Source organism: Equus przewalskii, chromosome 17 (genome assembly GCF_037783145.1).
Source record: "Equus przewalskii isolate Varuska chromosome 17, EquPr2, whole genome shotgun sequence".
NCBI lineage: Eukaryota > Metazoa > Chordata > Mammalia > Perissodactyla > Equidae > Equus > Equus przewalskii.
The window spans coordinates 50953907-50980134 of NC_091847.1; the positions used below are offsets into that span (position 1 = coordinate 50953907).

The following is a 26228-nucleotide window of genomic DNA, read 5'->3' on the forward strand; positions in this document are numbered from 1 at the left end:
TCTGCACCCAGGATCCAAAGCGGCGAACCCCGGGCCACCAAGAAGCGGAATGTGCTCACTTAACCACTGCACCACTGGGCCAGCCCCTGCACGGTGGGTTATGAAGCCAAACCTGATGGCCTTGCTCATCCCCTCGTGCCTCCTCCCTGCTCCCTGACAGTTAAGTAAGTAATCAAATGTAGATTGATTTTGTCTGAACGAAAGCCTCGGGATTAAACGTTTGGTCCCCCTCAGGACGTTTGTGTTTTCTGCTGTTTAGTGGTCACCTCTTGACTTCATCGATCCTCTCTTGTGTCAGCCACTTTCCACTCCTCAGTTTTGAGAAGGGCTCTGGAAGACATGGGCGTGAGGAGAGCCGTGCTGCCTCCTTCAGGCTGGGTGCCCTCCCTGTTCAAATGCCCTTGCTTCTCTGGGCCTCAGCCATCTCCTCTTTAAAATGTGGGGCTGGGGATTGCTGACTAAAGTCTCTTTTAGCTCTCGTGAGCATCCATCTAGCTCTGAGCTCTCATTCTAAGCTCGGACCCTCTCAATCACTTAATAATAATGAATCATTATCCAGGCTGACTGTGTGCTTGGAATGGTGCTAAGAGTTTTATTTCGTTCTGACAGAAACAGGTTGAGGGAGTAATTAGTGTCATCCCATGTGTCAGTAAATATTCAGTTCAGCTGCTTATACAGAAAGGTCCTGAACAATAACGGCTTACGTAAGATAGAAGTTTATTTTTCTCCCAGGTAAAAAAAACAAAACATCTGGAAGTAGGCCAGGCCACTATTGACATGGTGGCTCAATGGCGTCATCAAGATGTCGATCTGCTCCACCTCCTCAGCACACGGCTTCAAGGTCACCTCCAAGTCTGAGATGCCTCCGATAGCTCCGATCATCACATCTCTGTCTCAGGCAGCAGGAAGCAGGAAGAGAGGGTGAAAGGACCACCTTTTTTTGTTCCTAGAAATCCCAACAACACTTCTGCTTACATTTCATTGTTCAGAACTTAGTTACATGTTTCTACCTAGCTGAAGGGCAGCTGGGAAATAGTCTCACCATTTCCCAATCAGCCATGTAAACACTTGAGTTCTGCTGTAAGGAAGAAGATGAGAGTGGATATTGGAGTAAATTCTAAGTTTCTTCACATCATGTTTGACCAGCGAGGAAGCAGGGCACAGAGTGGTTCAAATACTAAGATACGTGGTTGGTGACTGAGGCAGGATTTGGAACCCCCATCTGTATCCAGAGCCTGTGCTCTAATGTGCTGTGCTATTAGCTTCTCCCTGGAGTTCCCTTGCTGTTTCTTTCTCCTTTTTTTTTTTGGTGAGGCAGATTGGTCCTGAGCTAACATCTGTTGACAATCTTACTCTATTTTGTACGTGGGATGCCACCAAAACATGGCTTGATGAGCAGAGCATAGGTCTGCACCCAGGATCCAGGCACATGAACCCAAGGCCACCAAAACAGAGTGCACGAAATTGACCACTACACCGTCAGGCTGGCCCCCTCTTTCTCCTTTTTTTTTTTTTAAAGATTGGCCCTGAGCTAACATCTATTGCCAATCTTTTTTTCCCTTCTTCTCCCAAAAGCCCCCCAGTACATAGTTGTATATTCTAGTTGTGGGTCCTTCTAGTTCTGCTATGTGGGACGCTGCCTCAGCATGGCCTGATGAGAGATGCTAGGTCCGCACCCAGGATCCGAACCAGCAAAACCCTGGGTCCTGGAGGCAGAGCAGGTGAACTTAACCACTCAGCCACGGGGCCAGCCCCTTCTTTCTCCTTATCAGAAGCTTCATGCAGTCTCCAGCTCTAAGCTTGAGTTCTCTTTTGATATTAGGACAGCCTCTTACTGAGGCTTCCTGTTCAATCACCTCCAAAATGCAGGAAAGCTGGGCAGGGCTGTGAGCCCAAGGCCAGGCTGGCCTTCAGCAGGGGACCTCCCATCTCCCGTGGAAGGCTCAGTACAGCTGTGAAGTCTCCTCTGCTCTCCAGGCCCCACCCTCACTCCAGTCACCCTTGGTCCCTCCCCATTTCTGAATCCCTCAGCTCCCTCCGTGGTGTCCCAAATGCCCCATAGTGCCCTCAATTGCTGTCTTTGCCAAATCCTGGAATAAATTGGTATCTTTCTTCTTGGAGTGTCCGTATTTAAGAAGATGAAGGAGTAATTTTATTCCCATAAAATTTTAGGTGGCAGGTCTCTTTTTTTCCTTTTTGGAAGTGGGAGTTCCTTCCCAAGCAAGCCTTTACAACCATGCTGCAAAGGCACCGCCTCTGTCCATTCCTCCAGCTTGGCTCGTCACCACTGTCGGGAGTTGCTGTCTCCTCCTCGCCTCTTCTTGTCCATTCAGTGTGGTCTAAGAGCTAGACACGCAAGGCGTGTTAGGGACCAGCAGCATCAGTATCACCCAGGAAATGTTAGAGATGCAAGACCTCCAGTCCTACCCAACCTACTGAATCAGAATCGGATTTAGCAAAGCCCAGGGGATTCTCACGCACATCACAGGCTGCCGAGGCACTGGCCTAGGAAAACTGACATGTAGAGTTTCCAATGAGTGATTATGAATTGAAGAAATTCACCTAAGTAAGAGTTTTCTTATTAAATGCATTCCTTGTACTAGGAGAAACGGGACTGAGAAAAAGAGAGCAAGTAAAAATCAGGTACTGACATAAATAATTGCCATTTTTGGCACAGCCACGGACCTCATATCTATCCAGTGCTTCATGCAAATGTCAACAGTTCATTGACTGATATATTAGAAGGGAGAACCAGACAAGAGTAGATAAAAATTCTCATGCTTAGATTTCTTCTTAAGATTCTCTTGAAAAATTACCCAAACCGGCGCACTTAAGTCTCCAAATGGCTTTTGCAAACCAGATAAGCTTGGTGTTTCAGGTTCGTATAATTGGCCAGTTTTGCTAAGAGGCTGCCAAAGGCACCATTGTCTAAACAACTATTTTAGTTTAAGGATACAATCTAGGTTTAAAAGCCAACACGTGACCCCCTTTAAGACTGTCAAAAGCTCAGAGGAGAGAGCTGTTGTACTCCCCATCTCTTTATTTTTATAGCTTATAGTAGTTCAGACACCTGGAGGAATAACAGAGCTATTTATTTCTATGAGCCCAGGCTTAAATTGTGGAGAGCCTCAAAGAATTTCACATTTAGCACTTTTGAAATGCTCCCTGCTCCTCTACCCTCCCCGCCCCCGGGTTCTTCATGAACAGAAAGGTTCATTAAGAGATTTTTACTGAAGTAGGCAGCATGATGTAGTGTGGGCTGTAGGACCTGACCACCTGGGTTCAAACCTAACCTTTACCAGCTCTGTAAGGGAGAGAAAATAACCTACTACCTTGGCAAGGCTGCCATGGTTACTGAGTCAGTACAAGTAAAAGCTGGGAACAGTAGCTGACATGGAGTAAGTGCTATGTAATGATTTGTTGTTACTATATTTTCCCACAATACCTAAACATCTGCAGTACCTAAACCCTTTTTATCTTACAAATGATGGCATGGAGACCTAGAGAGGTTCAGGGTTTGTCTGCTGTGTGGCCGGCCTGGGGAGCCTTCCTTGCTCTCCCTGCTCTCCCGGGGGCAGCTCTGCGCTGGGTCAGCACCCACCCAGCAGCTGTGTGGGAATTCTTTTCCTCCCACTCCATTTCCCACAAATGCCCTCGGGGACCCTGGTGAGGGTCAATGGCAAGAAGAGACTCCGAGATTGATTCAGATCCTGAGTTTTCTTTGTGCATTGATATTTCCCCTCACCCCTACTCAAAGTCATTTTCACCTTTTCACCCCTGGCTGGGCATGTATGGTCTAGGATGTTGCTGGAAACCAAGCGGGGCTGTGACATCTGGGAGACTAGAACTGCTGCCTCAGCTGCAATTAACAGCAGAACAGTTTTCAGTGACTAAAATCAAAGCTACTCCTTCCCTAGGGTTTTGATAATTCCTCCTGCCAATTATAGCACTTTGCTAAGATTAACTAATTAATCCTCACCATATACCCAAGAGATGAAATTAAAGATAATTCTTTCACATACGTAAAGCACCTTTTATCTAAAGATTACTAACATCGATGCATTTGTCTCCCATGACAACATTGCAAGTTTCAGAGATGACAAGGAAAATCATTACCATTTCAAGAACTGGGAACAAAGAGAACTCCCCCACCAGGACAGAGGAGGAGATGGGGGTCGCTGAACAGGTACATGTTGGCAAGAATAGCACTGGAGTGCACTTGTGTTCCTGGGGTCTGAATGGGAGCTTCCAGGTGGGACAGTGACCCCCATCTGGTCATTTTCCTCACGTTGTTCACAATTCCCCAGGGAACATGTCTGAGATAAGGAACTAGAGATAGTTCCTTCGGGGTATTCATGCCTATGTTTGGCTTCCTAAGGAACCTCCCATTTCTACTCTCTCACTTGTCTCCAGAACACTGGTTCCTTGTCACCTCTACTTGCCAAAGTTCTATTTGTGATTGAGATGAAATGGGACTAATGGCTAAATGCTATGGGGAGGAGAGAACCTGAAAAAGACATTACAAATTGAGGATCTCAAAGAGGAGAAGAGGAAAGTGGAGTAGGAGACAGAGAAGTCAGTCTGCTAAAGCTCTGGAAACAGCATTTGGAGTAAAAGAAGAGAAAAGCGCCATCTGTACTCTATCACCCAATGATAGGTTTGCTATGATTTCTTTGTAATTCCTTTGGGAGTGGATTAATTTTACTTTACTTGACAGCACAGATGGATGCTACTGAGCTGCAACCGAGGGTGGGAATGGTATCATCCTGTGTTATGTCACAGGTGCTGCATGACAATGAGGAAGACACAAGGGGTCACTTCAGAGACACTTCTTCCATAAAGGCCAAGCAGCTGTATTTCTTCTAACCCTCAGATTATTGGTGCAGACAATACTTCTGGAAACAATGTGCTGGTTCTTCTTCCTGATGACAACTGTGACTCGAGCTCAGAGCCCTGGGCCTGCAGGATCTAGCGCCCCTGAGGTTGCTGCAGCTCCCTCAGGCCTCTGAGGAGTAGGGGTGTCAGAAGGAAAGGCTCTTGCTTACCTCTAAATTAAGAAAGAGCAAGTGAGTAAGAACTTTACATTTACAGGGATTTAAAAGAAACTCTCATAGGTACATGACCTTATTTAAGCCCTATGAGAAGCACATAAGGCCAGATTGTGAATGGACACACCTCTTATTTTCCCAGTCTAGCATCCTTTTGGGAAACACCTTTCTCCAATCATTGCATTCTGGTGGGGCTGCCAGTCACAGAACTGTCCCACCTTTCCAATCCCTTCTGTCCCTTACCCTCATGGTTGGACATATGGCTCTAGCTAGGCCACTGGGCATTTTATACCAGATTTGAATCTTGTGGGGAAATTCCCTGGGGGAGAAAGATGTTGGAGCTGTGTGAAGTGAATGGCTGTGGACTCTTGTTTCCAAGATCCCCAGGATGGGCTAAAGCCTAACTGTTTAGCTCCTCCTTCCATCCTGTGAGTTATTTTAATTTCCTTCCAATAAAGCTATCTTGAGTTTATGTTAGCTAGATTCTACCAAACAAGCCCAAATTATAAACACCCCCTATTTTCAAATGGCTAGGAGTCAAACCCAGGTCTTCTCATCTCAAATCATGATTTTTCATCACACCAAGTTAATTGCAAAGTTGCACAGCAACTTTAAGGAAGGAGGGAGAACTGAGAAGTGGGGCAATGCCAGCAATGAAGCTTTTTTTTTTAATAAACCCAAGAGGCTGTGCATCTTTCCCAATAGCATCACACGGGGATCCATCCTTGGGAATACACTTCAAGTTTAATTGCAGCTGTGTAGCTGGTACATACCCTCATTCACCCTTAAGTGACATGGTCAGGCAAAGGCTCTCTTAAGTTGTGTTCTTGTTATACTTTCGTAGGATGTGCCTTTGCTGGTAGGCTGATTATTAAGTGTATTTGCCTATGGGTCTCTCTCTGCATTTTCTAGACACTATTGATTTGGCAAACAATCAGAAGTAGCTGGTGTAGTTCAGATGGAAAGGGGGTGAGGTTGGTGGGTATGGTTAGTAAAAATTTAGTAGCTGGTAAAATTTTGGCAGGTAGGAGGAAACTTTGCAGGGTAGTATGTATGCTAAAACATATGATCCAGCTTTTTACTGCTTCATGCCAAATTAAATTCCAGAATCTGCACTTAGGGAAACATATAATCCTACGTTAAAGCCCAAGGCCCTCTCTCTCCCTCTCGAAACTATTCTTGTACTTTCTGCAATGGCATTAAATTAAAGATGGATGATCTCTTTTGTGAACTGCATCTCTTCTAGTAAACTAAGAAGTACCGAACTCCTGAATTATTAACCTATTTCGAGTATTTCTAGCTTAGCACTGGAATCAGAAGTGATCCTGGGACTTCTGAGGTTTCTTATACATAGTAGTTGAATGATTGAGTGAATGGGTGAATGGAGTCCAGAGTGGGAGCAATCCGAGAAGCCTAGAGCGCTAGGTCTGAAAGGGGACCTGGTGATCACTCAGTACGACCTTGCATCAGTTATCTGTGACTGCATAATAGATCACTCCAAATCCGAGTGGATTAAGAGAATCATTGGCTTTTTCAAAGGCTTTGTGGGTCAGGAGTTCAGAGCAACCTGGTTGGGTGCTCCTGGCTTTGGGTCTCTTGTATGGTTGCAGTCAGATGTCACCTGGGCTATAGTCATCTGGAGGCTCGCCTGAGGCTGGAAGATCTGATTCCCAGGTGGTTCACTCACCTGGGTGGCAAGTTGGTGGCTGTGACTAGGAAGGCTCAGTTTCTCTCCACGTGGGCCTCTGCACATTGCTGCTTGGGTGTCCTCCAGCATGGCAGATGGCTTCCCCTGGAGCAAGCGATGCAAGAGAACAAGGCAGAGGCCACAATGCCTTTTATGACCTAGCTTCAGAAGTCACACACCATAACTTAGGGGAAGGAACTACACAAAGTTGTGAATACAAGGAGGCCAGGATCATTGGGACAATCTTGGATCCTGACTAATGCCAACCTCTTTGCTTAAAACACAATTTTAAAATTTATCATAAAATATTTTCAGACATAAAAATGATTAAAAAAATAAAACGGATACTTATGTACCTACTACTCAGTTCAAGAAATAAAATATTATCAATTCAGTTGACATCCCCTGTGCACTCATCCTGACTATATCTCCCTCCTCCCCTGTCCCACAGCCCTTAGGAAACTAGAATTCTGAATTTTGCATTTATCCTCCCATGCATTCTCTTACATTTCCACCACGAATTTATATATCCCTAAACAATATGTAGAGTTGTGTGGCATATTTTCAAACTTTATGTATTGCATCATCCTGTATCATTCTTTTGCAACCTGCTCTTTCTATTCAGAGTCATACTTGTGAGATCCACCTGTACTAATCTGCATAGCTATAATTCATGTATTTTAGTGACTGGAGAGCATTCTGTTGCGTTAACACATCACAATTTGTTTACCCATTCTCCAGTTGATGAACATTCAAGTTGCCTATAGTTTTTAAATTTTTGCTGTTGCACACAATGTTGTTGTGAACGTTCTTGCGTACTCTCCTTGTGCCCAGGTGCAAGAGTTTTTCCAGGGTGTAAATCTAAAGGTGGAATGGATAAGTCATATGATATGTGCATTTCAGATTTACTCAACGGTGTCAAATTCTCTAAAACAGTTGCGTTAATTTCTACTACTACCAGCATGGACTGAGTTCCCCTGCTGTTTATTCTAGCATTGTCAAATTAAAAATCTCATGCAAAGCTGATGGATGTGAAACGGTATCTATTTGTGGTTTTATTTGCCCCTCCCTGACTACTCATGAGGCCGATTATATTTTCACATGCATGTCAGCCTTTTGAGTGTCTTCTTCTGAGCACTGTTTACATCTTTTGCCAATGTTTCTATTAAGTTATTTCTCTTTTTTCTGCTGGCTTAAAAGAATTGTTCATAAATTCTGGATACTAATTTTTGTCAATTATATATGTTGCTAACATTTTTTTCCTGTCGAATGCTGGTCTGTTTTTAGCTTTTTGTTGTCTTTGTTGAGTAGAATTTTTAGGTTAACGTAATTACCTGTGTCAGTCTTCTTTCTGGTTTGTTTCATACGGTGGGGACTGCTGGCTGTCCACTAACATCTGCATCTCCTTTCTTTTCTAGTAAAAGGGTTGTGGCTGGTTGCGCTGTGGAGGACGTCTAGAAGTGATATGTGTAACGCTTACCTCACTTGCTTCAGAGGAAGTCTTTGTTTCTCGATGTCCACTCTTGCCCCCCGCAGCAGGCCAGGAGGGCAAGAACGGAAGAAGCTGGGAAGCCCATCACTGCAGTCGGCAGAGCTGCCGTCAGGCTGGGCTCTGCTGCCCTGTGACTCTTAATCATAGCAGCTTAGCCTACTGAGGTCATCAAGATATTTTCTAGGTTTTCTTCCAAAAGTTTTGAAATCTTCTTTTTCACAGTTAGATCTTTAATCTGCTTGGCACTAACTCTTATTATGGTCACAAATTGTATAATTTTTTTTCATATGGATAACCAACAGTTCCAATTGCCAACACTTTTCTTTTTTTTTATTCCCCAGGTGAATGAAGTCCAGAAAGGTTAAGAGATTCCATCAAAGTCATACAGGTAATCAGTGAGTTCCAGGTTGCGTGAAGAGCTAGCGTTCATGGTGTGCCTCTCTGAAGCCCTATGAAAGACCAAGTTTCGTTGTTATCCTGGTTTTACCTGTGAGAAAACCAATGCCACACTGCCCAGGTGAGCATGTCGTCTCCATGCCCCGGCTTCTCCCACTGTGCCCTTTCTCTCTGTTACCATGCCATGAGAGGGAAAATTCAGCCTAATCAGATCCAACAAGTATTTATTAAGCGCCTCTGATATGCTAAAGGCATGCCAAAATGAGGAAGACACAGTGACACAGCCTCTGGTCTGAGGAGCTTACCATCTGGAAGGCAGTCACCTAAGTGTCGGAGGATGTGTGTGTGTGAATGCGTCCCACTCAGGGTATCAGGAAAATCCTCATAATATCTGAGATTCCATTGGGCAGCCTGGAGGAAGGGCTTTCTGGGGGAAAAGAACAGTTTAAACAAAAGCACACAAGCTGGAAAGCACAGGTGGGTTTAGGACACAGCTGGAGACTGAGTTTGATTGGAGCAAGTTCGGATGAGAGGTTGTGGGAGATGGCACTAGACCGGTCCAGGCTGGATCCCCACCCAGCTGTTTCTGTGAAAGAGCAATAATGGTGACCAGAGGTGTGGGGCCTGCGGGTCACAGGGACTGCAAGAGGAAAGCTTGTGGGGGTCAGCTAAAATCATTCTTGCTTTAACTGCCTTTTAAAATGTTAGTGCAAAGTCTATATCACTGTATTCTGGCAGGGTTTCTGAACTTTGTAGAACCTCATATGAAAGGCAATTAATGAGGTTGCAAAAAAAATGTTGTTATCTTAGGATTTCTCTTCCAGAGCCTCCTTCCCCTCTTGAGGAGCTGGCCTAGTGTGTCCCTGTTTACAGCCCTGAGAGTCACTGCTCTGGGTCTCTAGTTTGATATCAATTACTTTCAGCAGGATTTCTTAGCCTTCTCTGAATTTCTGCACCAACTCCTGCTTATACACTTCTTAACATGACCAGTCTTCTCCAAAAAAGTTTCAAGGATGGAGACCCTGCCTTATTCATTTTTGAGTCCCTAAAGCATGGCCCCCTGTCTGGCAAAGGGCAGGTGTTGCAGACACATTTGGGGAGGAGTAAGTGGATGTTGGGAGGGAATGAATGGATGGATTCCGCAGAGCTACACAGTGGCTGTTGCCGCACAGCCGTGCACAGGACAGCCCACACAAGGGGCCCAGGTCGATGCCTGGTGCAGACTTGACGGGCGGCCAGGGAGAGTTCCTGCAACTCTGCACGAATTAGGATACGATCTCAGCTGCTGTCACAGAGACCTAGCTCACACAGAATAGAGGTTTATTACTCTTGCATGTAAGAGTCCAAGTCCATATGTGCTCAGTTCTACAGAGTCGTCAGTGACCCAGACTCAATCTATGTCGCTGCTGCCCGGAGTGCTGCCTTAACCACAGATCCCCCATTACATCCACATTCAGGCAGAAAGAAGAGGGGGAGGAGAAAAGGAAGAGCATGCTCCTTCTGTTTAAGGGCACAACTTGAAAGTTGCACATATCCTTTCTACTCACACTCCATTAGCTAGAGCCTAGTTGTGTGGTCACACCCAGCTGCAAAGGAAAATAGGAAATGTGGAGTCTATTCCAATGGCCAGTACCAAGTTAATTATCATCTTATTCTACAGAAAGGGAGACTGGAGATTGGTGAACAACTTGCCATTCCTGCCACAGGATGCTTTCACATACTGTAGCACAGAAGTGAGACACAATGGCGGACAGATGAACCTGGTGATTCACAAATAGAAAGGATTTATTTTGGACAAATGTGTCAGTGTTGATGCTAAAAGCCACAGCTTGCAATTACATGTGCACAGCACCAAAAGTAGCATTGTCTTCAAATGCAAAGAACAGTGGCACGTTCTCATGGGTTTGGTTTGGTCATTATGAATCTTCTATCTACGTCTAAGAGGAGAGGAAGTGGTCAATCAAATATGCCGCTGCATCACAACGGTAAGAGCAGCAGCAATGTGAAGGCAAGAAGTAGTGCACCAGACTTGTGTAACCGTGTGGTGGACATATCCCTTTATAAGTGATCACCCTCTCTGATCACATTTTCTACTTGAGGGGCACATCATGACCTGTATTGGTAGACACCAAATCTGTCCTGCCCTTCCTCCTGACTGAATAACTAGACTGTATTTCCCCAGTCCCCTACATGGAGGTGTGGCAGTGCGATGAAGTTCTTTTCAATGGACTCTGAGCGTTGTGCATCATTCCCAGGCTTAGATATGAAGACTGAGGCCCCCTCCAACACTCTCTTCTCCCTTTGTACCATTTGCAACATTGGCATAGAGGCCATCTAGCTTTGACCAAATAGACAACAACGATGCCCTAGGAGGTGGCAGAGCAATAACCTGGAAGGAACATGGGTCTGTGATTGACCTCCTAGACCAGAACTGCCCCCCAGGCTGGTATGCTCATCTCTGACTGCCCATGAGAGGGAAACAAACTTCTTTGTTCTCTGTTCCACAGTATGGTCTTTTGGTTATAGCAGCCTAGCCTTTTAGCTTAACTAATACACACTACACATAGGATCTTTTATTTTTCTTTTCCCCCAAGCGTGGGACCCTGGATAGAAAGCTGTCCCTCAGGGCGGCATGCTCTAATTCTGTTAGCACAGGCATGGGGTTGTTCTTCACGATGTGCATCACAGACTTATTTCTCCTTCTGTTCAGCTTTTTTAATTGCATTCTTAAAAAAAACTCACAAAAGCAATAAAAAGTAAAATGCCTTGGAATAGGCATCTTAAAAGAAATGCACAGAATCTGTATGAGGAAAATGGTAACATTTTTTGAGGTACATAAGAGAGCTGCCTAAATTTAGAGGCATATCACATTACAAGATTCAATTGTGAAGATGTACATTCTCTGCAAACTAATTTGTAAGTGTTAAGTCACTCTAATAAAAGTCACCATGGGATTGTTTACAGATTGTGATAACAATGACTTAAGGCTATAAGAAGAAAAAAATGGAAGACAATAACCAAGAAAATATAGAAAAATAAGAATTTGGGGGGAGGTTTTCCCTACCAAATAGTAAAACGCTACAATATGCAAATCAATTTGACGTTGTTTCAAGAACAGACTTACAAATTAATGGATATAAGATAGGAAATCTGATAACTGTGTACACATGCACACACATATATATGAATTTTGTACATTATAAATGTATGCTTTATATTAGTGGGAAAAGGTTACACTGCTCAATTAACGATGATAGGATGCTAATTGGTTGTCTAAATAGAAAAAAAAGTTTTATAGTTATCTCATAAACAATGACTGATTTTTTTAAGGAAACCATTTTTAAAATATAGAAAATATAGGTAAATATTTATCTGATCTTTCAGTGAGAAAACAAAGGATGAAATCATTAAAAAAGTTTATAGATTTGACTACCTAAGAATTTAAAAATTTAAAAAGAACATGAATAAACTTAAAGATAATTAACAACTGAGAACAAAATAACAACAAATAAGTAAAGAGCCTTTATATATAAAGAGCTCTTCAAATCAATAAGAAAAAAACTCCTCCAAAAAAATGAACAAAGGACATGACCAGACAATTTGCAGTAGCCAATAAACATTATGAAAAACTCCAACTTCAGTAGTGATCAAGTAAATGATAATTAGAATAACAATGTACTACTGGTCTTCATTTATCAAGTTGCCAAAGATTTTTAAAAGTTGTCACATTTAGTGGTGAAATAGAAATTCTTTTTTTTTGGTGAGATGATTGGCCCTGAGCTAACATCTGTTACCAATCTTCCTCTTTTTGCTTGAGGAAGATTGTAGCTGAGCTAACATCTGTGGTGATCTTCCTCTATTCTGTATGCGGGATGCCACCACAGCATGGCTTGATAAGCAGTGCATAGGTCCCTGCCTAGAATCCAAACGCGTGAACCCTGGGCCACTGAAGGGGAGCGCATGAACTCACCCACTATGCTACTGGGCTGGTCCCCTGAAATAGAAATTCTTACACATACAGAGTTGTAATTTATCAGACCCTTTCTGGGCAAATTTGGCAATGTGTATCAAAAACCTTGTGCATGTTTATATTCTTTGACCAGACAATTACACTTTTAGCATTAATAGCATGCTATTAATAACAGAAAAATAATCAAAATAGCCACAAAAGACATTGTTTGAATACATTACATTTGGTCCACAGGGTGGAATTTTATGCTGTCATTACAAAATTATGTTTTTGAAAAAAATGTAATGAAGTAAAGAAATGCTCACGATATACCCATAAATGAAACAAAACAGGATATACAGCAGCCTACAGGCCTTCCACACTCGGACTCTCTCCCACTCCACCCTTCACCCACTCCACTCCAGCTACCCTGGACTCCTGAATGGTCTTCCAACATGCCCAGTATTTGTGGCCTCAGGACTTTGCACATGCTCTTCCCTCTGCCTGAGACACTGCCCCAAGATAACTGCACAGCTGCTTCCCACTTTCTTCGGGGTCTGGTCGAATTTCACCGTCGCAGCCAGATCATCCCTGGCAGCTCTATAGAAAAGCAGTAACCGCTCCTCAGCCCACCCACTGCCACCCCACACTTCCTGTCCCCTCCCCTCCTTTATTGTTCTCTACAGCACTACGGCAGCCTGGCACAAGGCGTATTTCACGTTTATTTATTTATTGTCTGTTTCCAGACAATATGAGGAGTGCCAGCTCCAGGAGGACAGGGAACTTGTCTGTTTTGCTCATTGCTGCATTCCCACCGCACAGTAGGCCATCCAAAAATATTTGTGAAATGAATGAATGAAATATCTAATTATATCAACTGTGTTATATGACTTTTGTAAAAAACCTTAGGTGATAGGTAGATACAGTTTAAAAGGATGGGGAAGTGGGACACCAAGTATTAACTGTGGTTATTCTTGGGTGGCTGGCTTATTGGGAATTTTGACTATTTCTTTATATTTTTCTGTGTTTTTGCAACTTTTTGCCATAAACTTGTTATAATAAGAGAGAAACCAATGTGCTGTTATTATTTTAAAATTCCATAATTTGCAAAAATGACCCAATACCTGAGCTGGCCGAAGGTTCCAAAGTGTAGAACGATTCTGCTTTTTTACAAGTTTACACTTTTTCCATTTTACAAATCAGATGACTCTTGCACAGGCTGTGTTTGAAAAGCCACTGTGTCCTGGCATTGGCTTCCTTTGCCTTCCGCATTCCAACAAGCGCCTCCAGGGTGTGGAATTTCTTTGGTGGCACTTCTCAGTTTACGAAAGCAACATAGGACTCTCCAGGGCCAGTGTGCTTGGCCCAGTGCCAGCTGGGGAATTGCCAAGCCTTCCTCCTCCTCCCTCACCTCCTCCTCCTCCCAGCCCAGCCTCTTCCCTGAGTTCCTTCCTGGGACTTGCATTGCCAGGTGCCTGGAAGCCTGAAGGAGTAGCCTTTCACAGGCCCTCAGACCTCCAAGGGGAAGGGAAGGTTACTTGAGGGTAATTAGTTGAGAACTGAGGAGTTTTACTTGGGACGACTGGTTTGTTAATCCCCTTACTCTTAAATTAATCCCCTTACCTCATTGCAAGGCTCAGCACCAGAGTCCCGCCTGCACAGGAATGGGCAGCCAGCCCTTTGAGGAAGCTGTGTCCCAGCAGCCATATTGACTGACAGGGGCCTGAGCTGTAAGATTCTTTCCTTAGAAGGAGGGTGAGCCCTGGTCCCAAGCCTTAGGGCTTCCTTTATTTGTACTCCCAGGTGTCTTTCTAGTCTGGAGTATCTCGCTGCGCAAGGTGATTGAAAGGTCACCACCCACCAGCAGGCACTACTGTGAGGCACTTCTCACAGCATTTCACTTATTTAAGAATAATTATCCAAACATAACGAGTAGCCATTCCTTGAGAACCAGAAGCACACCCACAATGACCAGTGGGTGCACAGGCCTGGGCTTGAAGGAAGGAAGTCATCACAACGTGACAGGATAATGCTCCTCCCCAGGGCACCGATTGTGGGGAGCATTTTCAAGACGAGGTGAAAGACGTTTCGTTATTACTCGTGGTGAGGAGGGCTTGTGGGCTGTGGCTGAGCCTGCAGCAGTCAGGGGCAGCGCTGGCTTTGTTGGAGCAGAGATGACGATGCACTGGGTGGAGGGGGGGAGCACCCCATCCCAGGACTCCAGGCAGGGTTACGAGAGTGGTAGTTGCATCTTCTTAGAATGTGCAGCAATGTGCTTGGCAGTCCTTGGTGTTTCTGAACCACAGCTGCCCTGGAAAGAACCTCAAAATGCATTCACTGTCCTAGGTCAAGCTCTATTGCTGTTTAGAAAACCTCAAACCCTCAGACTGGGCCTGTCCTCTGCACTTTCTGAACATGTTGGGCTTGCCTCTACATATCACTCACCATATCTGAATTATCTGTCCATGTGTCTGTTTCCCCTCCTAGATACCACGTCTTATTTCATATTTGTAGGTCCAGTGTCTGGCACACAGGAGGGGCTCGATCAGTATTTTATGAACCTATGTTTGGAGTCTGTCTTTGAAAGTTTATTTTAAAACATTCCAAGCAATGGTGATTTCTTGGAAAAATTTTCCTTCAGGGCAAAACTCATGGGGATGCTTCTTGGGATTGCCTATTTCTGAGTCTTCAAATGCTGAAGGGGGAGTGTCTCTAGAGCATGAGGGACACTCGTTGCTTCAGATGGGGCTCATTACAATTATTTGATACAATGATTGTCACAATGGAAATCTCTTACATGTGTCTACCATGTCACAATTTAAAGCCCTTTCAATTTTCTTATCTATTATTATGTTCTGATCTCTAAGGCATGATGAAGGGGAGGGGCATATTTTAAAAGCTTATAAAAATCGAATACCCTTTGTCATATCTGAAAGCCTTATTTTTAGAATTAAGCACCGTTTTTCATTTGTTCAACACACACTTATTGCATATCTATTATGTGCCAGGCACTGTGGGCACTGAAGATACAGAGATGAAGATTCATAATTCCTGCTCAGATTAGAAGCATTGATGCAAAGGGATAAGGACTATAATAAAGGTGCCATTAAAGGCTGTGGAAGAAATGGGCAGGAGCGCTTGATTCTGCCTGGGGAGAAGTAGGGGCGGTGTCAGACCAAGATGAGGATGAGGATGATGATGATGATATCATCAGCAATATACGGTACTTACCATGTGCCAGGCACTGTTCTGGGTGCTTTGCACATGTTAAGTAACTTAATTCTCAAAACCACCCTATGAGGTAGGGGCTCTTATTATTTCCATTTTACAGATGAGAAAATTGAGGCATGTGGAGATTAGGTAAATTGCTCAAGATTCTACCAGGAAATGGTGGAGATTATCTACTATTTCTTGGATTTCTGGATCAAAACCAGCAACAATAATACCAGCAAAGAACAGGGTCTTCTGCTACCTCCAAAACCCACTTTCCTCGGTCCCCCTCCTAAGGTGCAGCCCACTTATTTCTTGAGCCAGTCCTTGAGCTTGGCTGTACATTGAGGGCCTTCCTGTCAAGATGGTAAGGCTGGTTTGTGGCCCTGGCCCCATGTACCCAAACAACCCTCTACGGATAAAGCGTAATGGTTAAGATACGGGATTTCAAACCAGACAACCTTGGGTTAGCTTTCTGGTCCTGTCAATTCTTAGCTCTTGACCTCTGAGCCTTGGATTCCCCACGTGTAAAATGGGAATAATTGCCATATCTATGCCTCTTTGGCTTCACACATAAGCTACTTCTTGTTCACTCCACCCCTCACACAAGATGAGGGCCCTGAACCACACAGATGCTGAAAGCGAGCCAACCTGGAAGCCTGCGGAGTTCCCCCGGCGTGATTGGAGCCATTGTTCTGCTGCCTGGCAGGGAGGGGCAGCGGGCTTCGGTGCCTTCGGTAGACATCTGCCTCCGAGGTTTCCTCTGCCTCGCTGTTTGGAGACACAAGCTTTTCCTTCAGAGTCTGAGGTGAATGTCGTTGAAAGAAACAACAGTTGTGACGGGCTGAAGGGCTGGCAAGAGGACTGGAAGTGGGCTTAGCCCGGGGTTGCGTCCCTGGGGTGCCCCTCGGGGGAACCTTGGGGCCAACAGCACGCTCTCTGTTTACTCAGGACTTTCCTCACCGACCCGCTGAGGAAACAGCTTTGCAAGGAAAGGGAAAACATATGGGTTAGGCTAGGTAGTCAGTGGGCCCGATGGGGACAGAGTGGCTGCCTACAAATTGCCTCCTACTTCAGCGCCGAGGGGAGCAGAGTCCAGCGTGGGCGGAGGGCCCGCTGTGGGACTCCACACCCTTCAGAGGGGCCGGCCCTGTGGCCGCCACCTCCTGGGCGCACTTGGTACCTTTTAGGGATGGCCATGAAATCTTCTAAGCCTTCCAGGCCCCTTAAGAAATTTCTGAGAGGAAGAAATTTGCATGTTTGTGATGGAACTATCTGTCTCTTCACTCACTTGATTCCACCTCATGCTTGGTGGGAGGAGTTTTTTGAAGCATAATAATACATCAAAGTTATGCTGTGAAAGGTTATATTAGCAAGAGAGAGGTCTGTGTGTCTAATGAGGGCTCCACTTGGAAAAGAAGAATTCAGGCGGCTGTTTCAGAATGAAAGGCCAGCTCCTGAGGCATTGTGGCTCTGAGGCTTTGGTGATGCTGGTGATGGGGTGTGTGGACGGGTACAAGGCAGAGGGTCAGAGGAAGGACAGAGGGAACTGAGGAAGCAGGAACTTAGTCATGTTCAGAGTTTGACCCTGTAGGGTCTGCAAGGTGACTGACTGGAAGTAAACAGATGACTATCATCTTCTGGACTCTCAGCTACCTGTGATCAGCTACAAGAAACATGGGTTCTTTCTGGAATTGGACTGTGTTTCAGGGGAGGGTAAAACAGCATGGCCCACCTTAATTCAGTGGCCTGATTATCTCCTATGTGCTGGTGCCATGCTTCCCGCTGAGGAGAGACGGAAGGACCTGTAGGGGCTGCAGGATTGGTGCTCTTGCTGAGAAGACCACTCCTGCAATATCGATTACAGACAGCAGTGACGAAACAACAAGCCAGAGCCTCTTGTGGGTGGTGGTCAAGGGAGGCATCATGGAGGAGGCAGGTCTTCTCCAGACCTTGAGAGATGGCAGGACAGAAACAGGGAATGGGACTCATGGCTGAGCCAGGGAGAAGGAGCTCGCCAGGGACATAGCATTCCAGAGCTGGCTTTTCAACCTGGCTATAGTAAGGTCTTTGAGGGAAAACTTGCCCCTGCCTTGAGATCCTCCTTATCACCAGGGATTACTGGCCCTTGATCAGTCAGTTGCAGGACTGGACTCAGGACTCTAGGCTACACTGAAGGGTCTGGCAAATCTGGGTTTGAGGATCAAGGAATTCTTTGGAATGCTGGGCTATTTGGCCTCCTGGCAAAGAAGTACCAATGATGCATATATACTGGGAAATAAGGGAACTGAGGGAAACACTGACAGAAGCTCAGGAAGGTTTTGCTGACTGGAGAAATAAGCGTGGCACCCACAGTGAGTACAGAGCCTCTGCCCAGACCCTTCACTGGAGAAAGTTGCAGGTGGCTGCAGAGCAGGTGGGCTGCGCTGGGCTGGGCTCAAGCATGTGGCTGGGCTCCGAGAGGGTCTGCTCGTGCCCAGATGGCTTCAGAATGCCTGGTGAACCTCTCCAGCTCTGACGTTCAGGTCTGCAAAATTCCTGACCCACCCTCCAGGGACTTCCACCAGATATGGCATCAGATGACCTGGATTGTTCTGTCCAGGACCAACCCTCAACCCTACCGCACCTTGCTTATCTGATCCTCCTCCCCATGGGCACATTCAGCCTCTTAGAAATGTGTTTGCTCCCCTCCTCTTTGCAACTATTTAAAAAATGTTCTCCTTTTTGTTTTCTTCTTCAAGAATTTTATAGAAAAGAAAGATCGCAGAGTGTTTGGTGCAGATAATGAGAAAAGCAGGATCGGGTGGGTGGTTACAATGTCAGGGGATTTGGAAGAATTTCTTCTTTTCCCTCATCATTGCTCCCAGTAGAGAAATAGTTTCAGCCATTCTAGGAAATGTGAGCAATGCAGAGGGTTTTCCGCACCTCAGCAGCGAAGTGCATCATATACAGTACCTTACATTCACGGGAAGATTTTATACATAATCAAGAATGTCATTTAGAAACCAGGGAGAGATGTCATGGATTGATCTTAGACTGCTGCATAGCATTTGCTATGATGCCTACAGTGTAGGGGGCATCTTTTTTTTAAAAAATTTTTTATTGAGTTAATGATAGGTTACAATCTTGTGAAATTTCTGTTGTACATTAATGTTTGTCATTCGTGTTGTAGGTGCACCACTTCACCCTTTGTGCCCACCCCCCACCCCACCTTTCCCCTGGTATCCACTAAACTGTTCTCTTAGTCCACATTTTTAAATTGTAGGGGGCATCTTGATGTCAGAGCTGAGAATTCTCTGGTCTGCAGCATCCAAGGAGAAGGATCCAGAGAGGAAAGATTTTTCACAAGTTGAACAGTGGTCTCAGGATTCAGTGCTTTCTTCTGCTTTAACAAGACCATTATTGTCATATTCTCTTACACTGTAGACTTTAGAATTTACAAAATGTGCTTTTAGAATGGCATTTGATGTGAGCTCTGATAACACGATATTGCATTTCTAGGTTGTTTGTTCTCGAGATCTGAGTGTGTTTAACTCAAATTCTCTGTTAGGATCTGGGTTAAGGTTTTTCATACCTAGCATGTTCATTTTTTATTTCCAACTGGAAAAGTCTTAATAACAGAATCTTTTTTTTTTTTTTTTTTTGTCAAAACGAAGCCTTTTCAGTGCAAAAATTTCAGCAAAATAGCTACGTTTTCCATTGCTTCATTGTATTGAGAACAGGCGTGTCTTGATCCCACCTCTACTTTTCAAAGGTACGGCAGCTACAGTAGTTCAGGTCTTTATCATCACTCCCTTTTACTATTTTAATTATATAACTGCTCCCCTAACCTCCATTCTTATTTTCCCTCCTATCCAACAATTGCATGATTGTCAAACTGAACACTGAAAGCTCAGGTCTAAGAAAATTGACAAAGACGAACAAAGATGTGTCTAAGTGAGCAATCTCAGAGATGCTGTGGTGTGAATGGTGCAGCCCCTTTGAAGGGCAACGTGGTCATATCTACCAGAGTTACAAGCACAGGCACGCTTTGACCCAAAATTCCACTTCCAGGAATTTATCCTATTGATATTCTTATACGTGCAAAGATGTATGTGTGAGGATGTCAATTATGGCATTGTTTATAATGACAAGATATTGGAAACAAGCTATTGAAATGGTAGAGCTACTGAAATGAATGATGGTAATTGCCTTTTATTTTTTAAGGAAGATTAGCTCTGAGCTAACATCTGCCACCAATCCTCCTCTTTTTTGCTAAGGAAGATTGGCTCTGAGCTAACTCCAGCGCCTGTCTTCCTCCACTTTGTATGCCGGATGCCTGCCAAATCATGGCTTGACAAGCAGTGTGTAGGTCCACACCCGGGATCTGAACTGGCAAACCCCGGGCCGCCAAAGCAGAATGTGAGAACTTAACGGCTGTACCACCGGCTGGCCCCTGAATCATGGTAATTGGATGATGGAATTTGTAAGGGCCATTTGCCAGTTGCTCCCTAGAATCCACTCCCTTTTGTCCCCTCTTAATCGTTGGTTGGGGTTGGCCCCCACTCCTGACTGAGGGCAGCCAATCAGCCCATCATATTTCCTTGGCCTCAGAACTGTTTCATGTAAGAAAAAATCTTGTCCAATCAGAATGAATCAGAATGATTACGAGGCGTAGAATAGCTGCAGCCAGGAGGGGCAGCCTGGAGCCTCCAGGAGGCCTGAGATGGACCCTGAGAGAGGAACTAGTCCAACGACGTGTGCTGGGGGATGGAGCCTACTGGGGTCAAGCTGGGTGACATGCCGAAGCGGGGCGAATGCCCTTTTGGTTTTGGTTCTTGTTTAGCTGGCCTGAGGTGAGTCGCCTTTCACTTGCAGCCATAAGGATCCTAGGTGCTAAAGGATGCCCGGTAGCTGTGAAAGGAAGTGAGGTGCATCTACATTTGCCCATGTGGAATTCCTTGAGATACTTTGTGAAATGAAAGCATTATACAACGAATATAGAATATACTCCCTTCTATATAAATGAAAAGCTGTGAGAATGAGTGAGTGCCTGTGCATGTGTGGATGTGTGTGATGTGTATAACAGTCTCAGCTAGTCCACGCAATGCTTTTGAACAAATTAGGAAAAGACGCTCCCTCTGGTATGTGCAGCCCCATGCCACGGAGCAGCTTGGCAAGCAAGTGTGCAATGGATTTTAACCCCTCCTTGTCTCTGTGGCTGGGGGGCTTCATGCTGTACACAATCTACACAATATGCCATGGTCCTTTGTCTATATACTTGTATATGATATTTCCGGTAGGATACATGCAAAACCAGAAAGACAGGTTGCTTCTAGGAAGGGAAGACTCGGAGTTTGGTGGTAGTAGGGTGAAAGGAGGCTTGTCCTCTGTGCTGCCCTGGGGGGGGTATTTGAATTTTACTACCATCTACACAAATTACTTTTCAAAACTAGTTCATTTGAATAAACAAGTAGGAAAGCAAACAAAAACACAGGTTTGATCTCAGTTACTCCCTTGTTTCAAAAAACTTTCAACAATCCTCATGAAGAACTTCCAGCTACTTTAGCACATCATACAAAGGTTGCAGCTGGCCCCAGCCTGCCATCCTAGCCTTACCTCGGGCAGCTCGCTTGGCCTCTCCGCCTTTGCAGCTGCTGTCCTCTCTGCTCTTCCCTGTGTCCCACCTGGGGGACTGCCGTCATCCTCGGGGGCCCTTGTTCCTGGGTGTGCCCACAGTCCTTGGTGCCTTTCCCTTTCTTGCTACCTACCACATTTTATTGCAATTGTTTGTTTATTCCTACGCCACCTGCTTTCTGTGAGTGAGCTCTTTGACGGACCTGTGTCCCTGGACTTAGGACAGTTGGTGCTTGTGACACGATGGGAAGAGGCATCTCATAGCTGTTCGCTGAACAAATGGAGGTAGGTTCAGATTCCAGCTGTCCTCTTACTAAATGGTTCAATCCCTTTCAGATTTCTTTTCTCTAGTGCCTACAAATTCTTATCTGCTCTTTGTGTCTCTGCCCGGTAGCAATTAGCCAGGTTGTAGCAGAGCTCGAGTTTCCAGCCCTCACCAGATTGCATTTCCTCACTCTCAGCAGCTCAGGGCAGTCCTCTTTCACATCACCAAGGACGGGTCTAGATTTACGGCAGGTCCAACGACCTGCTCTTTGTCTGCCCCGACACACACAGTCTGTCATGAAGTTTCACCCAGTTTATAAAATTGGAAAAGATGGGGAGAAGAGAAGAGAGAGAAGAGCATTTGTAAAAATACAGTCAGTCACTTGGGTGTCTGTCCCACCCAGCAGTCTCCCCCCTCAGTAAGCCCCTCAACCTGGAGACTTGTATAGGAGCTACACCCCTGGAGACATCATTCCTGTTAAGTAATCACCAAGCCCAGGACAAATCTGCCATCTGCACATAACATCAGCGAGGCAGAATCTTTCCAGGAGAGAGAGGCAATGGTGCACCCCTCATTCATACCAAGAAGCTGGCTGGGCTTGCTCAGGGAGGAACTGACCCATTGCCCGGCCTGCCGCTGCTGGGGCATCGTGGGTGCTCAGGAAAGACCTGGCTGGCTGTTGACTGGCTAATGATGCATAAGAAAAATGATGAGCCGTCAAACCCATTTCTGGTTTTCACCTTCAAGAGCAGCGATTGGTTGAGGGTGCTAGGTGTTGGTCTGGAGAAAACGCGGTGTCCAAGGTTCAGGGCTGTTGCTAGCCTATATAGTGCCTTTGTATGAATCAGAAAAAAATGTCCCCTCTGGGCTGACACAGCCTCACACTAGGGCACAAAGTTTGCAAGTCGGAGCTTCCTCTGCTCCAAGAGTGTTCAGTACTCCGGGTTGGCGTGGCCCCATGCCAGGCACCTAGATGTCAGCTCCCACTTGCCTTCCCAGCTGGGAGCCATTATGCAGCACTTGAATTGTACAACTGTACTCACGGCCCGGCAGATGTAGCTTTGGGGGCATTTAGAAAGGAGAGATGAGAGAAAACCAAATTGATAACTGATGATTCTACCATTATTTTGGGTTGTTTTTCTCAAAGTGTGGAACTCCCTTTCAGAATCACCTGAGATCCTTGACAAGAATGTGTATTCCTGGGACCCACCTCAGGACAACTGAATTAGACTCCCTGAAGGGTGGAGCCCAGCAATTCCGACTTTTAACCAGCCCCCTCGATGATTCTAATGCCCACTAAAGCCTACGAACTGCTGGTTCAGCAACTCTTCCTTCAGAAGCCCTTGGGATCTGCATATTTGGGAATCTGGAACTACCTGACGGGACAGAGCAAAAATAGACCAAGCGTTCTCTGAGCTCTGCAGCGTCACCTCCTCGTGCGTCCTTGAGGTGTTCCTGAAGGCTGCTTCTCTGGGGTTTGGGGCTGATGTCATTGTTTTTCCTGGCACCACTGCTTTGCTGGTTCTAAAAAGCACTTTTAAAAGTATCAGCTTTTAGGATAAAAACTCTAGGAATCTTGAAACAAAATGTGGGTACAACTCAGATTAACTCCACACTTGTCCTTACCCCTCAGCCTCAAGCCCCTTCCTGCCTGGTCCTGAGGTAGAGAATGTTTCAGGCTGATCCATTTCAAGGAAGTCTCCTGGAGATGCTGTGTTTCCATCTTACATGAAGGTTAATTACACTATGCTAAATTCCAAGGGGCTGATCAGTTTGCTTTGTGGAAATGATATTTCTGTCATTTTGAATAATTTTTGAAATGTGAATGTGATTGGCCTGTATTTGGCCGCCCTTTTTATTTAGAGAGTTTTCCTGGAATAGAAGTTTAGCTTCATCCACATGTGCTCATTTACACCATATATTACAGACACCCATTGCTCTGGGCCACAGGGCAGCGCTCACACCCTCTGCCTCCCTCCCTTGGGGGATGAAGTCACTCATAGACATGGTTCACTGCTATAGACGGAATGGTTGTGTCCTCTCAAAATTCATATGTTAAATCCTGACCCCCAATGCAATGGTACTTGGAAGTGAGGTCTCTGGGAGGTGATTAGTTCATGAGGGCAAAGCCCTCAGGGATGGGATTAGTGCCCTTATAAAAGAGACCCCAGAGAGCTCCCTTGCCCCTTCTGCCATGTGAAGACAGAATGAGAAGATAGCTGTCTATGAACTAGGAAGTAAGCTGGCACCAGACCCCGAATCTCCTGGCATCTTAATCTTGGACTTTCCAGGCTCAGGAACTGTGGGAAAGAAATGCTTGTGTAAGCCCCCGACTGTATGGTAATTGTTATAGCCGCCCGAATGGACTAAGACATTCACACTGTTGCCCTTGTGCCAAGCAGAGTGCAGGATACATTAGTGCAAGAGGGTGAGCCTGTGCCCTGTGTCAAGGAGTTTAATCTAAACCCCCATTCTCCAATGCAGTCGCCCCCAGCCACATGTGACTATTGAACACTTGAAATGTCTGAATGGAGATGTGCTGTAAGTGTAAAATATACATCAGATTTCAAAGACTTTGTAGGAAGAAAAAGCGTGTAAAATATCTCATTAACAATTGTTTTATATTGACTACATGTTGAAATCAGAATGTTTTGGATATATTAGGTTAAATAAAATATACTATTAAAATTAATTTCACCCGTTTGCTTTTATTTTTTAATGAGGCTGCTCGAAAGTTAAAAATTGCAATTAAAGCTCTCCTGATGTTATTACTGAACAGCCCTGCTCTAGAGCATGAGAAAGACAAGTAATTGATGATCATTGGGCAATGCGATTACTGTTGGGACAGGGGAAGGAGAGGGCAGCAGGGAGCAGTTTGAAAGAGCCCTGGCTCAGCCTTGGGAGCTAGGGAAAGTCTTCCAGGAGGAGGTGGTATCTAACTGAGACCCAAAAGCCGAGTAGGAGTGAGGTGCGGAGTGAGGGTGAGGGGTGTTGGAGGGGATGAGGTTGAGGTACGCTTGGCGAGCTGTAAGCAGCTCAGTTTAGCGATAGTTGAGTGTAGGGGGAAGTGGGGAGAAGTAGGCTGGAGACGGAGGGAGGGGTTGGGATGCGGGACTCAGCTTCTTTCTGCAAGGGAGAGCTGTGACCTCTTTTTCCCGGAAATGGAGCTGGAGGTGTTACAGGTGAAGGAGTATTTGGTTTCCTATCCACCTGGGGTGAGCAGTAGAGTGGGAAGGAGATGCTCAGCAGTATTGGGGGTAGGAGAAAAGTGTTTAAAGTTTTTCCCCTTTTGCCGAGTGTGGAACTAATGAGTTAGAGCAATTCTTACCAATGAGATTATTTATATGAAAGTGCTTTGTAAATGTAACACCCTTGTATAACTTTTAGCTTATTATGCTTAATTGAACTTTGATCTTACTATAAGAATATTGAAATTATAGGTGGGAGGAGGGCAAAATAGGTAAAGGGACACACGCACAGTGAGGGGTAAAACTAGACTATTGCTGGTGAATGCAACGCAGTCTAGACAGCAACTGAAATATGATAATGCACACCTGAAATTTACAGTTATAAACCAATATGACCTCAAGAAAATAATTAAAAAGCAAAAAAAAAAAAAAAAAGAATATTGAAAGTATAAATTCTATCTTTGGGAAAGTTGGAATGTTTGCTTCAGATTTTAGCCTATTTTATTTTTAGAGGAAGTGATTTTCAATAACAGCAATCTGAATAAGGAGAATTATAATAATAATCCTTTGCAAAGCAAAAGAATCCAGAGAGCGTAACAGTTCTGACACTGAAGGTTCAGAATTTTCTAGGAATGGTGCGGCCCAGGTCATAAACCAAGGATACAGCACCTTTTTACCTTCTTGCAGGGTACAATGCCTCCAGAAGTTAAAGGCCAAAGATTTATACATAAAAGAACGATCAGCATCGCTCTGTTCTTGCACAGGGCTTCTTTACTCAGACAGCTATTGTCATCAAAATTCCAACAGAGCAGCAAACTAAACGCTTAGCGTGGGATGTTCAGGAAGTTTCACTTCTGTGTGTGGTTTGGCTTCGCTCTTCACACACAGTAAAATTGTTAGCATCTGAGAGTACACTTATCTGGAAGCGGTTAGTTTGCACATTGCTTTCTTTGCCTCGGGGTTTCTCTAGGGATGGGGAAAGGCAGAATTTATCCCGAGCAAACAATTTCCCACAGATAAATGTCCTTTGACTCTTGGAAGGCTCAGAATTGGATTACTTCCTCCTAAGAAAAGAGATTCTCCAAGGAAAGGGGATGATTTTGGATTTGTTGCTTCATTCTTCTCATTTATCAAGCACCTACTATGTGCCAGGGACTTTCCTAGTCACTGAGAATAGAAGAATAAAAAAGAATCCCTTGGATTGAACTCACAATCAGGTCAGAGAGACAGACAGACAGTATAGTTAATAAGGCAGCTGCAATGTGGTTTAACGTTACAGTAAAGTAACATTACTTTACTATAGGTACACAAAGCTAGGAAGCCTCAAGGGAGGAAGGAGTTCAAGTTCTGTCTGGATGAGAGTAGAAGGGGCAGGAT

At 44.9% G+C, this 26228-nt stretch overlaps 1 long non-coding RNA gene across 1 annotated transcript; it reads left to right on the top strand.

Annotated features, from left to right (window-relative positions):
- The first annotated feature begins 8203 nt into the window (after positions 1-8203).
- On the top strand, positions 8204-24355 carry LOC139076814 (uncharacterized). Its single transcript, XR_011528798.1, has 2 exons — positions 8204-21683; positions 22829-24355. It is a non-coding gene; the product is annotated as an uncharacterized lncRNA (long non-coding RNA).
- The last annotated feature ends 1873 nt before the right edge of the window (positions 24356-26228 follow it).